Consider the following 15,893-nt stretch of genomic DNA (forward strand, 5'->3'; position numbering starts at 1 on the left):
CATCTTTCTACCAATATTATAAGTTAATGCAAGTCAGAGCAATAGATAAATTACATTTTCTTTGGAGATATTAGTGCAGGCAGAGGGAATTTATATACCTGTTCCTATCCAAGAACATGATGGCAAAATTTTCAAACGTTTACTGCAGCGGTCTGCTTCCACTAAAATCAGTATTGCTTCAGAAATTCATACAAACTCTGCTGTTTCCAAAAATCACATTAATTTTCTATTAGTGGAACTTCCTTCTATGCTGTCTTAAGACTGAGCAAGATATAGATACTGTAAATAGATACAATAAAAATTGAATTCAGAAGGTTTTTTTTGTTCTGTGACTAACTGTGGGTGGAGAAAGGTTGGGTCACATGCATGGTACAAATACATTCAGTGATACCAATTTCCTGTAGTGTTTGCCCAATAGATTGCTCATAAATATTAAAGATTTTTCAGCTGTTTTTTTTTTTTCCCATGTTAGTGGCACCATTTTAGGGAATAGTCATAGATTAAAGGCCACATTTTGACAATCTAGCAAGAAAATTATTCTAAAGACTTTCAAATATTAAGATCCTTAAAATAAAGCTAAATATGCATTCTTTATCCATAACCCCATTATTAATTAAACAGTATTGTTGGAGTGTTCCTTTTCAGAGTCTAAGAAAGTAAATTGCATTAATTTTAGACTAAATTCTTCACAAAAGGTAGCAATGTATCATGAAGGGTTACTATTCATTTCAAGAAATCTGCCAAAATCCCTTGTACTCTTTTTTCCTCTAGGCACATGCATACTGTTAAAAATAGGAACAAAATATTCAACAGAAGATAAAACTGAAGCAAGAATTGCCCATAATGAATAAAAAGAATACAACTTATGAAATCAGTAGTACTGAAAGCATCTAAGAATAGCATTAACAATATCAAATATATGAATTTTGAAGACACTTTCAGAGATCATGTGCCATTTTCACATACCTTAGTCTTAGCAGGAGGCTTGCAGTTAAAAAAAAAAAAACAAAATCACAAAATTCTCTGCATAGCAGCAATAAAGATGGAAGTCAGGAAAAAGAGGTTGTATGAGTTTCCTCTTGTCCTTTGCTCTGTAAATATCTTTTCCCTTGAAAGGTAGTGTTTAGAATAATGCCAATTTAGAATAAACTTTGTAAGTCATTCTGTTGGGAAGTTACACATTCATTCCATGTTTGGTTGTGAGCAATCTACCTGTCCATATCTTGCAGGAAGTAATTAGCAGAAGCATACAGAGCATGTAGGGCAGTCTATCACCTCAAGTGGAGACTTTGAACCTCGGAGCCTAGAGAAAATTATATCAGTTTTTTTCACAGGATACAATATACTGCATCCTGTAGTCATGGTATCCCTCTCTGCTAGAGAATGAGCAGGAACTCACACACCCTGCACACTCCTCTTTGGAGTTGTAATGCACATCTTTAGGAACTTTGTGTGACAACATGATGAGAGTGGTGCCTTTGATGGTATCACAAGCTTGACAAATGGTCACAAGAGAACGTACCCTTCATCATCGCCTGTAAAACAACAGTATCTTATCCATAAGTAATACTCCCTGTGCTTGCAGCTAGGTTGGAAGTATTAGAAGATTCTTCTTACCCTTATTTGTTTCTTGACTCTTTCCCTTCTGTAGTATTATAGACAAATTACCCATGAAGACAACCTGTAAGGGTGATTTTTCTAATGAACTCTTACTGAGACTTCCTCTGCACTCTCTTCAAGGAAAAAAAAATTAAAATGTAGAAATTCCTTGCACACAGAGTTACCTACTCTTTCTTTATTTTTGTTCCTCTAAGCTTTAAACAGACTCAGTTTGTGATTCTGAGATCTCTAATTACAGATACATCTCATTACTTCTTGACTGGCAACATTTTCTTCAGCTAAATCCAAAAACATTGACCAGAAAAGCCTCACTCTTCTAGCAGACTGAATACTGCTCACTTATTTGGAAGCTTTCACCTGGGCTCCTGAGGGTGTGAGCATTGTGCCCGGTTGAGCTCTTAAATGACCAGCATTTCCCAAAAGAACGTGAAAGGTATTTATGATATTTGCCTTACGCACTTGCACACGTACAACTGCATGTTTTTGTTAACTAAAGCCATGAGTTTCTCCTTTGTTGCTATCCTTCTGTAATATTTACTGCACTGTTGGCACTCCATGCTGAGCTCTTTGATATAAAGCATCTTTCTACTTTTAGCTTTACTGATGTGTATTTATTTATTTTAGATATAGTTTGTGCTAGAGCACATACACACATATGAAACAAATATGTGCACTTTAAAGGAGCTTAAAGAATAAAATCTAAATGTCATGAATTCATCTGCATATTGTGAAAAGAGGCAGTAATTCAGACTGAAAAGATGACCATAGAAATCTTGGTAAAATGCTTTTTTCTTTCTTAGGAAGATATTAAAAAGAGGATATATATTTATGGAAATGTTTCTTAGTAAGGGTAATAATACAACAAGGGAGAAAATAGAAGGATCAGTGATTCATTAGAAACTATTTTTCATTCTTCTGAAATATGAAAAGAGAAAATGAAAGAAAACACAGTAAAATCTCATTTACTCCAGAGAAGCACAGACTTGTCAAGGATATTATCATCAGGATTTGAATTTTCTTCCACAGTTAACAGGATTTCTTTTTGGCTAAAAAGGAATTTCAAAGCATCATTAAAATAAAATACCATCTTATTTTAAAAAGAAAAAAAAATTAACCTTAATTCTTCTAAAATTATTTTGACAATTAGAAAACACTTCTGTAGGGCAAGGTCAGCAGCTTCCTTGTTTATTTTGTCTGGTCTAAAGGAAGAAAGAGTAAAATAAATGCACATCATTATGCTTTTCTAGTAATGAATTGTTTTTATTTAATTTTCTCTTATTTTAAGAATTCTCACTGTAGGAATATCTTTAACTAGGAGTAAACACTAGTTATGAAGGGTGTGAGACAGATACGTGTTTTGCACACTTTAAGCAGATTGCAAAGATTTGAAAAGTTTTGTTTAGTGTTCATTTTTGATGTTGGACTTGATTCTGAAATAAGATCATGCTTTCTCAGATCTGAGAAACTAACCAAAAATGTTGAGAAGGACAGAAGAAAAAGTTGATTTTATGAGTAACCTTCCAAAATATACAATATGAGGGCTTTCTTAATGAAATCTTTTCTACTGGAAACCATCATGATATGGATATCTGAGTAGAACAGATATTACTCCAGCAATACAAATTTCCATTTTCTGGTTTCTCTCTGGATTAAGGAACTTATGCAAACTGATGAACTGCAGGAAAAAAATGTGGTTGGGTAAAATACTGTGTATAATTCCAGCAATTTAAAAACATTTTTTTAAGGTTTAGTTATTTATAAACTATTATTATTCAGCACATAATGGAGGATTATTTTGAACTGGAGCCAAACCTGGAAATTTTTACTTAAAATGTCAAATTGGGATATTTGACCACTTAAAAAATGTTCGTCTATAAGACTTTTGAATCAGAAGGTTATTCCAAACCACTTTTTTCCAAAGACAGCTTAATTTCAAACAAATCAACATTTTCTAATGAAAAAACTATTATCTTTAAAGAGAATTTCTGAATGCAGAATTCCTTAAATCAAGAAATACAAATTACTTCAGACACTTCTGTATGGTTTCTACCTTGTTTCTTGAAGACATCTTGATGCCATATCCACTTCCAGCATTTAAAAGGCTGTACTACGACTCATTTATCTTTCACTCCTATTTAAGGGTTGTGCTGTGACCTGCAAGCCGGACTCTTCATGGACATCAACAGAGGATCCATTCTGGCACTTGTATTGCCAGCTGACAGCAAGCAGTCACTCATTTGAGCTTGGACCCAGCACCTGGTTAGATGTTACGGCAGCATTGCAGAATGACCACTTTCCTCAAAAGGAAAAATATTTTAAGGATGCTGAACACTGCCACAGGTGTTAGGTCACTGGAGTAAACATTCTAGGGTCTTCAACAGTGATGTCTGACCAGGTAACAGTCCCAGCATCTTTAGTCTTTCCTTCCTACAATGTTATTGTTGGGGATATTGCATCTGTTAAACCTTTGGAGTACAGTTAAATTAACAGTAAGACATGCCCAAATGGGGAGAAAAAAAGAGGGTGTCTATGCCATGAAATGTTGGAGCTGAATTTTCTTAATCCCTCTGAGAAGTACCTTTCTGTGAGTAACAGCTCTGACTAGAAAATGTGTAAAGTACTACATGATCAAGATAATCTGGGCAATGTTAGAAGCATATATGAATGTGTATGCATTATTTATATATATAAAATGAGGTGTTTAAAATGGATACTTTATATTTTAAAGATTCCATCACTCATTAATGTCCTACAAAATTAAATTGTGCAGTTAGCAAGGTAGAATATACTCCTCATCCTGCCCACCAAAACACTCAGCCACTGAGGTTTTATTTACCACTTTTGCAGTCTATTCAATCAGTTCCACTATCCCCCCCACCCCGCCTCACCTGTCACTTCTACCTAGCAGACACAAAGCTCTGCACACACACACAGAGAAATTCAGCATTTTCTGCAATCAACCAAATAGCCTGAAGTGAAAGACAAACACGATGCCTGAAGCAATATTGCTTGATTAACAATGAATAGTTCTTTAAAGTGATCACATGAACTTTAATCTGAAAGATTGCTTTGAATTGTTAAGGGTGGAATCTGTTGCTATGAGAGTTGTCAAACAACTGTGGTGAATTTAATGTGTAATAGATGATAACCTTTGTCGGTTTTAATATTGAATTCCATGTTACTGATCCTAGTAAATAATCCTTACCTTCCCCAAGTGAATACCTGCTACATCCCCAAGCTCTACGCTGTACACAAAGACATTTTAGTAGAACGTTTTTCATGTAAAGCACACATACTGTATAGATCTGACCTCATCACTGGTTGCCTCAGGCTATCTCCTGTATACCGTCTGTTTTCTTGATTTTCTCCTGAGGTTGTCATTATCTAAGGTTTGTAAATATTTCAGAAATTTGAGACTTGTGCAGCAATTGAAAATGCCACATTGCTGTTATACTGAACTTTCAGTAGCATTCAGACATTCATTTTTCTCTATTTTATCTATTTAAATTCTGGATAATATAAATTCTACGATGCATGATTTGACTATAATTGAATTTGCAATCTATTTACAGTCATTTTAACCAAAATAAAGATAAACAGATAAGCACGATTTTGATCTTAGTTAACAAAGAAAAAATATATGTTGTTACTTTATATTGTGCTATTTTCTATTTGTCAAAGTGCTATATAGATTTTATGGATGTTTTATGCAAGTTTATGCATGAAACTCAGCTGTTTGGAGAAACTGCTGACCTCTCCATTAAAGGGGAAAAAAACACAGAACAAAAACTGAAAACACTTTTGTCCTTTAAAAACCCATAGGAATGTAGTATGTATCATAAAGGACATGTGTACTTGAAACAGATTAAAAGAATTGCGGAACTGGTTCCTCCCCAGAATCTTAGTATATATGAATTTCTTTATATTAAAGCAGCCGTCATTACTGAATATTTTTGCTTTCATGTAATTATGTATATATACTTAGCAAAGTATCTTGTATAAAGCAGAAAGCTACAGAAGCCCTTTAAAATCTGCTTTGAAAATCATGTGTGGCATGAATTTTGGCAGCATTATCATCATATTCATTTTTGGAAATATACTCCAATTTTAATATCAGCTCCTGTATTGTAGCAATAATTTACTCTGATATTAACATTAGTATCTAATTTTCATATCAGATTCTTAATTCCAGTATAATTTACTTCAATATTACATTGCTAGCCATACCTGCCTACATTGTTCTACTTTTGGAGTTGCCTTCAATACACTTCTTTTTAAGATTCATCGTGTTAAGACTGTGATGATACACAACCAATGGAATAGAGAGAATAATGTGGATAATGTATAAAAGACGTATTGTGATGATAGGGAGGGTTAAGAGTGTAGATGGATTTTTAAGATTGTGCTAAATTTTTTTATAATTATTTAATTAAATTATTTATATTAGCATCAGAAAGTTCTATTGTTTTGCACCAATACAAGCTTTACAGTTAAGAGGGAATTCCTTGAAATTTTGCTTAGCATGTTCTTATATTGAGTCATGTGGATTTCTATACTTTATATGAAACATTCGAAGCAGAGGCAATAAGTTGTAAATGACATGAGAAAAAGAAATCACAGTATATTTTCTTTTCAAAATATTTAGTGTCTACAATTCATCTGTGAACCAAGTAAATCACGGCTTCTTCAAGTGCAAGGATCGAAACCAATTACCATTAGTGACCATCGGGTGCAGCCGATCCTTTCTGTCCTGTTGCCTGAATCTCAATGATCTCCCAAGTGTGCCCATGCAATTTAACAGGAAGATCAATACACCGCAGCAGTTAGCAGCAGCTCTCTTGAAGTGCTTCACAAAACATGCTACATTTCTCTACCGAATAAATGTCAAAACATTCCAACAGCTACAATTCTTGGGAGAAATTGTTCTTGTGAAACATTATTGACATGCTTTAACCCACATTTCCCGCTGCTCTCCAGTTTCCTACAGGCCAGTCAATTCTGATTTGGCAAGGGCCACATCGACACATGTCCCCTGCTGACTTTGTCTGTAGGCATGAAAGATATCACGATGCAGTGCAGAAGTCCTGGGTGTCAGGGGTCAGTGGTCCAGCTCTGACCCAAGGTCAAGGTGACAACAACCCCTCTCCTGGGACTTGTCTTCATCTCTAATATGGCCTTGGAAGCAATCAATATCATTACAGAGCTTACTTTTCTAACAGAGTGCCACCTGATCTAAGCATTTCAAGACGATGACTTGCAAGCCTTGCTGCTTGAAAATGTCTTTATTTTCCCACTCTACTGCAAAACATCTGTATTAGGTCTGCCATTTTTTTTTCCATTTGTTTAATGTGATAAATTAAATTGATTCTTTTCACTTTTTAATGGATTTCTGCAGCCTGGACTTTCTTGATCTTTTCTTGTATATTTTGGAGTTATTACACATAGCTCAGTACTTTCTCCCAGCATCCAGTCTCTAAATATTTTTTTTTTCTTTGTTATTCTTGCTCCCTCTTATTTTTGTCCCTATTGTATATTGGTAAGCATTTTCTTCTTTCTTCCTTTCTAGCTTTCAGGAAAGGAAAACTCAGTGTTGCATCTGTGTTCTGGATTTACACATACAGACACACACACACACACACACACACACACACACACACATATGGACAAACATTCACACATAAAACCCATCTTCAAATATCTTCTTAAAAATATAATTAAAATGCAACATCCTTACTGTTTTTGTGAGGCCATAGAGGGGTAATGCATTATAAGAAGTAATTATGCACGTGAACAAGCTGATAACCCCGAGATAGACACTTATCACCTGTTTGCAAGAGCTAAGGTAATTTCCAATACAACAAAATGTTGCTTTCTTCAGAAATCTCAGTCATGATGCCTCAGTACAAATTTAGTATAGTTAAGGTTTTTACCTCTTTTAATGTTTTGGGTTGGTTTTTTGGTTTGTTGGGTTTTTTTGTTTTTGTTTTTTTTTTTTTTTTTTTTTTTTTTTGTTTTTTTGTTTTTTTTTTTTTACCAGGAATTAAAAAAAGCCTCCAAAAAACACATACCCCAAACTAAAGCAAAATATGGCAAATTTAAGTATTTTTAATGAAGTGCTTCTATTAATTGAGCTACACTAACAGAATTGTTTTTGACTTACAACCAAAACATTAGAGGAGGGATAGAACCTACCTTTATTTTGTAACTATAACTACACAGCTTTCTCAACACACACAAAATTGGGCTTCAGATTCCCCCCATAATGGACAACTGACAGTGAAGCCTGAAAGCAAATATTTAATTCAAGAAGATCAAGGTGCCCTTACATCATGCTGCTATAGAGACCTCTTGTGTCCTATACAGACTGGTAGATAAAACTGAAACAAAATAAAGTAAAACAAAGTCCAAAGCCATAAATATTGTTTTAGATGTGAGTCACAGCAATCTAATATATCTGTAATGTACCTGGCACACTTTGAGGTCTCTAAAAACAATAGCATCTTCAAAGAGAGAGAGAGAGAGAGAGATTTTTTTACTATAAAGGTTACATGCATAAACTTCACTCTAGGTTTTATGTATACCCTGAAATGAGCCCTGAGGTCCAATTTGGTGGATAATTCTCTTTTAGAAAATACAAATTCTACGTCAGCTCTTCCTAGCTGCAGAAAAGAGTTAAGGCAGAAGCTGGAAGAATGGGCTTCCCCCTCTACCCTTCTCTGTTTCCTTCTGTTTATTCTTTTGTACCCAATTCTCTCCATGGATTTATGGGGCTGATGAGGCAGTTTCATTCAAGATGCAGTTGAATGACAACATTCCCAGTTTACACACCTGTAAAGAAGAAGGGAATCAGGCTCTTTCTCTACCCACAGCAGTTCACAAGGATGTTATAATCTCCAGGTCCCCCTGTTGCTACTTGAGAGCTTTCAAGAGAAACAAAATGGGGCAGGATCTTAGGTGACTGTGTATAAGAGCTGGCATAAGACACCCCTGAAGCTGAGTATACACATGTAAAGAAAAAGTGGAAAATTCTTTAGAGTAAAGACCTTTAGAGTAAAAAAAAACCCTCTCTCTTTGAAGATGCTATTGTTTTGAGAGACCTCAAAGCGTGTCAGTGTCAGGTACATTACAGATATATTAGATTGCTGTGACTCACATCTAAAGCAATACTTATGGCTTTGGACTTTGTTTTACTTTGTTTTGTTTCAGTTTTATCTACCAGTCTGTATAGGACACAAGAGGTCTCTATAGCAGCATGATGTAAGGGTACCTTGATCTTCTTGAATTAAATATTTGCTTTCAGATTTTCTAGATTTTTTTGCATTTTCATTCCTGCACAAATGCTATAACAGAAACTTCCAGTGTATGATACCTAAGTTATGTTACAGACTTATTTCTCTTCTCTAATGTTAGGGAAACTGTTCTCCTTACCCTTCATATCTATCAGATCTGTCAGGACAGAAATTGCCAACCCAAGCAAAAAAAAAAAAAAAAAAACCAAAAAAAAAGAAAACAAAAAACCCTAAACAACAAAAAAAAACCACCTAAACCTATCAATATTGTGAAAGAGATTTGTTCCTTCCTCATTTCAGATGAAAAAAATTATCTTTAAATTGAAAGAAATTGCAGGATATTTATTTTTAGAAACAACAAAGTATCTTTAACAGGGAATTGTTGGTGGATTAAAGTGCAATTGTAGGACATATACAAGGAGACTCCAGTGTGCAGTAAAAACAGGCAGAAGAGTCATGTTTTTAAAGAAATCTGGATGGTCAAGTAGATTTGTCTGTAATGTCAGTTCTATGTTATGAGAAGAAACTTTCAGAGAGGTAGACAAAGGTAACAGTGGAAAGTCTGAAAAAACTGAAGCTTTAATAAAGATTTCTTACTTTTTTCGAAGTGACATTTGTGGCTGACATAGAAGTAAGGTATCTTACTCTGCATCTTGGAACATAATGTGGTGAAGGGATCTTTGCATTCTCTCCTTAAAGCAGGGACTAATAAAAAGAAGGTGAGCTGGACAGGAACAAACGCAGATCCGAACCAATCAGCTAATCATACGTTCTCCCTTTATTGTATACAGACAGCAGTTTATATACACTTCAAGATAGTTTACAATCATGAGCACACTCTCATTGGCAAGCAAACATTGTTTGTCTTTGTCTTAAGGTGGCTAAAGTTTCACACTTCAAACCTATGCTAATTCCTACCTAATACATCTAGATAGCTCAGTACACTCTGTTATACCTTAACATAATTTCTGACTGCGCCACAAACTTATTCTTAACTGCGCCACAGGCTTCAATATATGCCTCACCGAGGCCCATATCTGAGGCCTAGGCTGGGGTAGCCCAACTTTCACTCTAAATATACAGATCGACCTCTTTCTTTCAGAAATTCTTCTACATCTCCTCATGTTACCACATAACCAAAAAATCAAAATATACGCAGATATGAGAGCTCAGTATTTTTTAAAATATAGATATGTATTTAAATCTCAGGGGTTAAACAAAATGTAGCAAGCATTCTCAGTGCAAACATCCTCTCCTTCTCCTCTGCCTTGAAGAACTGCAGAAAATAGTGAATTTGTCTGTGGTAAGGAAGAGTCATCTTTTTCAGCATTATTTGAAAGAAAGATATCATCGGTTTTAGCCTTCTTGTCATATATTTCACTCTCAAGTCTGCTTGGGAATGTGTCCCCTTATTAGGACCATCATAATTTATATTTTAAGACTATAGTTTAGTTTTAGAATCTGAGAAGTTACTGAGACATCCAGAGCCAAGGTCCATTAAACTCTTTGACCTAAACCCTATGAAGAGCCATTAGTTCAGCAGGAAGAACATTATTGTGCCAGCACACAGTGTGAGTACAAATCCTCTTCCGCCTCTGTCTGCCAGCTTCCCTCCTCCTAAAGTATTATGTTTTATATGAAAAAGCAGAGAACTATGTGAGGCCCTAATGGATTATCAAATGAAATATGATCACCAATGGATATGTATTATAGTTAATGTCTCATTAGTTGTAGTAAGAGCAGACAAAAAGGTTGGCTTTACTCTATGTTTTTCTGACTTCGGCTCAGTTCTGCAAAAATTCATTGTTAAATTATTTACCTCCTTAATTTTCAGTGTCAAGTTGTTTTTGTCTTTCCATGTTGTCTTGTCTTTTACAGCCCCCTCCATCAGAATAGAAACAGTATTTTTTATTGGAGCTGTTGGATGGAAGATAGAATGAATCAAATGGTTCATGAGAAGGCAATTGATGTCCTTCTGATAGTAGATGCCATAGAAAAGAATGAACCCCATGTCAGGAATGTTGCTTAGGAAAGGAAATGGTGTTTACCTGTGATTTTACTCTGATGTCAGTCAAGGGCTCTGTTACCCTTTGTGAGGACCAAGTGTGAAAGCTTATTTTAGGTGCTTTCTTTCTTTCCATAAATCCTTATTGTAGAATAGAGGATTTTGGTTTATTCCACAGCTGAAGTGAGCACCATAGTGTTTTGTGTTGGATGTTTATCCAAAGACATATCTTTCATATCTACCTTTTGCAATTCACATTATTTCTCCTGAAAGCACTAGCCAGTTCCATACTTTTGGAGAAAAAAATGCAGACTTCACCATTCAGACAGAACCTACATCCATTCCAAGGGAATTGGTATGACACTTAGTCTGGTGATTCCCTGCAGGAAAGATCAACAGCTGCAACCTGATGATTCTTAAGGTTAATGTGTTTGCATTCGCTGTTTACAGCCTGAAAGCTGGACAATTCTGTACTAATGACACTGAGAGGGGTTTGCAGTCATGTGATCTACTGCTCAAGTAGAATATTCCTCAGGAAATCATCGAACTTCATAGAATCACAGATTCATACAATGGTTTGGGTTGGAAAGGATCTTAAAGATTGTCTAGCTCCAACCCTTCTGCCATGGGCAGGGACACCTTCTGCTTGACCAGGTTGCTCAGTGCTCCATCCAACTTGGCCTTGGACACTGCCAGGGATGGGGGATACACAGTGTCTCTGGGCAACCTGTGCCAGTGCCTCAACACCTGCACAGTAAAGAATTTCTTCCTTTTACCTAAACCTGCCCTCTTTGTGTTTATAGCTATTACTTTTTGTCCTATCACATGTGACCTTCAAAAAGTGCCTCCCCATATCTCCTGTAGTCCCCTTTGGATACTGGAATGTTCTGTAAGCTTTCCCTGGAGTCTATTCTTTTCTAGGCTGAATAGGAGAGGTTCTCCAGCCCTCTGATCATCTTAGTGCCCCTCCTTTGGTCTCACTCCAGCACCTGCTTCTTATGTTGTGTTTTGCCCCAGGGCTGGATGTTCTTATGTTGGGTGCCCCAGAGATGGACTCGAGGTGGAATATCTTTATTATTTCTCTACCCTGTATTACAATGGCATTATACAATTATTTCAATGGTGCTGCTGCCATTTTATCACTTGTGCAAAATAGATTTCAGTTACAGAAATTTTCTTCTGTCACTCTCAAGTAAGGCTGAGGTCTGATTTTAGTATAATCTTCTCTAATACTACTACCAGCGGGTGTTTCTTATTCTGTAAAGTGAAGAAGCCACAGAAAAGTTCAAGAAAAGTAATTTGCACTCTGCCCTGGAACCCTCTGGCTCTAACCAGGTCCAGAGCACTGGGAACTTTGTTCATTTGTGCTTGGCAATTTCTTATAAACTTATTTTTGAAGTCAGCAGTTGTGTTTCTCTATAAAATGCAGAATTTCAGAATTGGAGACTTATCACCTGAAAGCTCAATAACAGTCTGGCCTTTGAAATATCACCTTGTTCTGGATACTAAAATTTAATACTTTACTTCAATCACAAGGGACATTGGCCTGTGATGTTGTCAAGACCCATGATATAACAGATGCAGAAAGGCTGACAACAGAACAGCATGTTGCTTATAAAATCAAGCAAAGCACTTTTTTTTTTGAAAAGAACTAAGACAGCAGGTTTTTCGCCTCTTCTCTTTTAACAGTTTTCAAAGAATACTCAAATACTGTTGTAGAAATTGCGTAATTTTATGTAAATACATAGCTTTCTTCATGGTGAAAAACCCTCTATAAATGCTTTCCATGTCATTTTTCCTCAAATAAATCTTAATTTCAAGTGTTTCATGATTTTTAGAGCATCCAACAGTTCAGCACTGAGCAGTGCGTAGAATAACAGGTGGGTAAAATGATGTTTAACAAATTATTATTTGAAGCAATTGTCCAGAGTAATGCTCTTTTCAGTATCTCCTTTTATACAGTAATGGTCTTGGTTACCAAGGACTGAATGCATTTCAGCATTTTTATGAGCACTTTTCTTAACCCATTCAGTTAGCAATGTTCCACTCCAGTGCTGGTGACAATACAGTTGCTTCAGCAAACAATGAGGTCAGAGACACTTGCAACTGACCTCAGCAAAATAATCAGATAATCAATTGAAAGGAGAAAAAAAAACAGTTCTATGCTCATCACCATAGTATTTAACTGTCATATATAAAATGAAAGTCATACCAACTAGCTTTGTCTGTTATCTTTCTCTCCTCATCCTAAAGACCAAATTTCCCTGATCTCCTTCAGATACACTATTCCTTGTGGGTAAAATCCTTCATGTTCAGTCTGAGGCAGTCACTCCATATTGTCCTGAGCATGAGGCAAACTTTGTTTAACAATTGTATTTACCAAACAGAGATATCCAAGAATAATCCACAGTCTGTGCATAGTTTTGGGTTCTTACAACATACTCACAGGGAAAGGATGCCAGTCCCTTAGACAAGCTGCGAGCTGCACTGAGAATGGAGAAAGGAGACCTAACTTCTCGAGATCTTAGATTTGTAAGTAGGAACCTTTGTGCAGTTTCAAATATGCAGTTCATTGCTTTCTGCTGAAACTCTTAATTACAGAATTAATAAATTATAGACTCTATTAGGTTTGAAAACATCTTTAAGCTTATGGAGTCCAACTGCTAATGAAGAAACACAGCTCAAAAATGTCATGGGGAATAGGCAGAACTAAAATCTGCCTGGCCTGAGAGAGGGTGTCCTTTCCCAGTAAATTTTTTTCTGACCTTGTTGATGAACTAACCAGTAGAGTAGCCAACTTATTCTGCTTAGCACACACACAGCTTCTAGATTTTAGTGGAGGTCCCATTTGTGCTGGATTATTAAGTCAGATAAGAGGACTAAAAAGAAGGTCAAGCAACTTGCCTGCAGCCACACAGCAAGTGAGTGGCTTAAGTTCTATCTGAAGACAATTCAATGGGCACTAAAAACACAAGAAATTCAGATTGACAAAAAAATAAAATAAATGCTTGAAAGTACAAAATAGGACTGTTAAGGAACCTAAACAGTTTTTGTTTTGCCCATGAGGTGCTAACCATTTCCAGTTTCAATTCTTTGTTCTTTTATACCTAAGTTGCAGATGGTATTTTCAGATCAGGGTCTTTTTCACAGGTCTTTGAGAGGTCTTCAGTCCCTGGCTATTGAAACCTGAAATCTGAAGGGACAAACCACAGGTGGAATGCTGAAAATGTGCATAGGATATTGTATTTTTGATCACTTTAATGCTTATGTATGTATATTAATGTATGTGATGCTTCATCAACATGCTCACCTTTGCTGTTTTCTAGTAAGTGCTATAATTTGATGATGTGGTTTTAGGGGTTAGGAAGTTTGTGTATCTAAGTACTCTAACTCTGTGTTTAATGACACTTATATAAATGGTAGCACCTGGAGTCTTCCTCTCAGTTTCAGCAAGGTACTTAAGCACATGCCTGGCTTAAAGCAAGCAAGCAGTCCCATTGAAGTTAATTAGACTTCCCTTGTACTTAAAGTTAGGCATGTGCTTAAGTACCTTGCTGCATTAAGACCTTAATGAAGATTGGGGTATAACTGCCTTTGTTGCAGTGTGTGTAATGTGAGTCATTTAGAGCATTCAGTGTGGAGCTGGGACTACAGTAAAGCAAAGCTGGGTGAGTACAGACACTGAAAGGCTAGGATATAGTTTTGTAGCTGTTGTGGTCACTGGTCAGACTCAGCTGCTTATTTTAGGTAATGGTGTCTCCCAAGGGCTTGTTTTCTATTTTTTTCACTCACATCTGGGAGGACTCACAAGAAGTGTCTTTGTTGTATTTTAGGGGGTTTAGGTGCCAATATTGATAGAGAGAGATTGATTAGAGATTGATTTCAAGAAGTTGTCCTGGCTGGTTTAAAGACACGTGTGTTAACATCTTTTCCCTGGGGGACTGGATCTGAGGCCTTCTGAAGTCAATGGGAAGGCTCTCATCAGCTTTAATGGGCTTCAGATAAGGTCTGTAGGAGGTGAGAGAATTTCTTTGAGATCTGTGTGTTGTATCTCAGCGAGAAGTCAGCATTGCACTAGCTCTCAGCACTAGGGCAGCAAACTGGATGAGGATGGGGGAGGGGAAGAGGGTGAAGATACACCTTAGACTGAACAGTGTCTTGAATTGTTACCACTCATGCTGTAGCACCTATCAATAAATTAGTATGTGGACAATACTCACTGAAGAACTGATTCAGTCCCATACTAATTTACAAGGTCTGTGTGGATTACAGCACAAGGTGATATAGCATCAGGACAAAGCTGGAAACTTTGCTCTTTGTCATTTACTGTGAAACATGCAGAGATACTGACTTTGGTTTTTTGTTAAAAAAAATTTACAGGATACAAGGATAGAAATAGTAAAATAAAAACTTAATGTAGTAGTAGGTTGTTTGTTTTTCTCATTGATATTCCTGTTACTGAGATGAGATGCACCGTAAATGGCAGTTTCCAAGAGGTTTACAAAGAAGAGTCCTGGTGCCAATCCTGCAGTTGCTGTTGGTTAGAGAAATTAATCCCATGCTTTCTATAACCACAGTCTTTAACTATTGCTTATTATGGATATGGTGTAAGGTGGTAGAATTTATTTCCAAATGAACATTGCAAACACACCCTGATATCATTATAAAAGTAACCTGTGAGAAAATTACACATGTACAGCCAATTCTCAATGGCTTCATATGAGCATGGCTTTTGGGCACTTTGCTTATTAACTAATTTAAAACCGTCTGGAAGGGAATAAATGCCAATACTTGACTTGAGATCTTTTTAAAAATTCTGTAGTTTTGAGGAGATTGAGGCTTAAGGATGGCAGGAGAGAACATTATGTACAGGTCATGAATGCTGTGATTTGAACAAAGGAAGAGAGGCAGTTTGAGAGCATTAAACATATATAGAGCAGCATACATTAGACCCCATCAGACAGAACCTTTAAGATCCT

Source organism: Anomalospiza imberbis, chromosome 2 (genome assembly GCF_031753505.1).
Source record: "Anomalospiza imberbis isolate Cuckoo-Finch-1a 21T00152 chromosome 2, ASM3175350v1, whole genome shotgun sequence".
Taxonomy (NCBI): Eukaryota; Metazoa; Chordata; class Aves; order Passeriformes; family Viduidae; genus Anomalospiza; species Anomalospiza imberbis.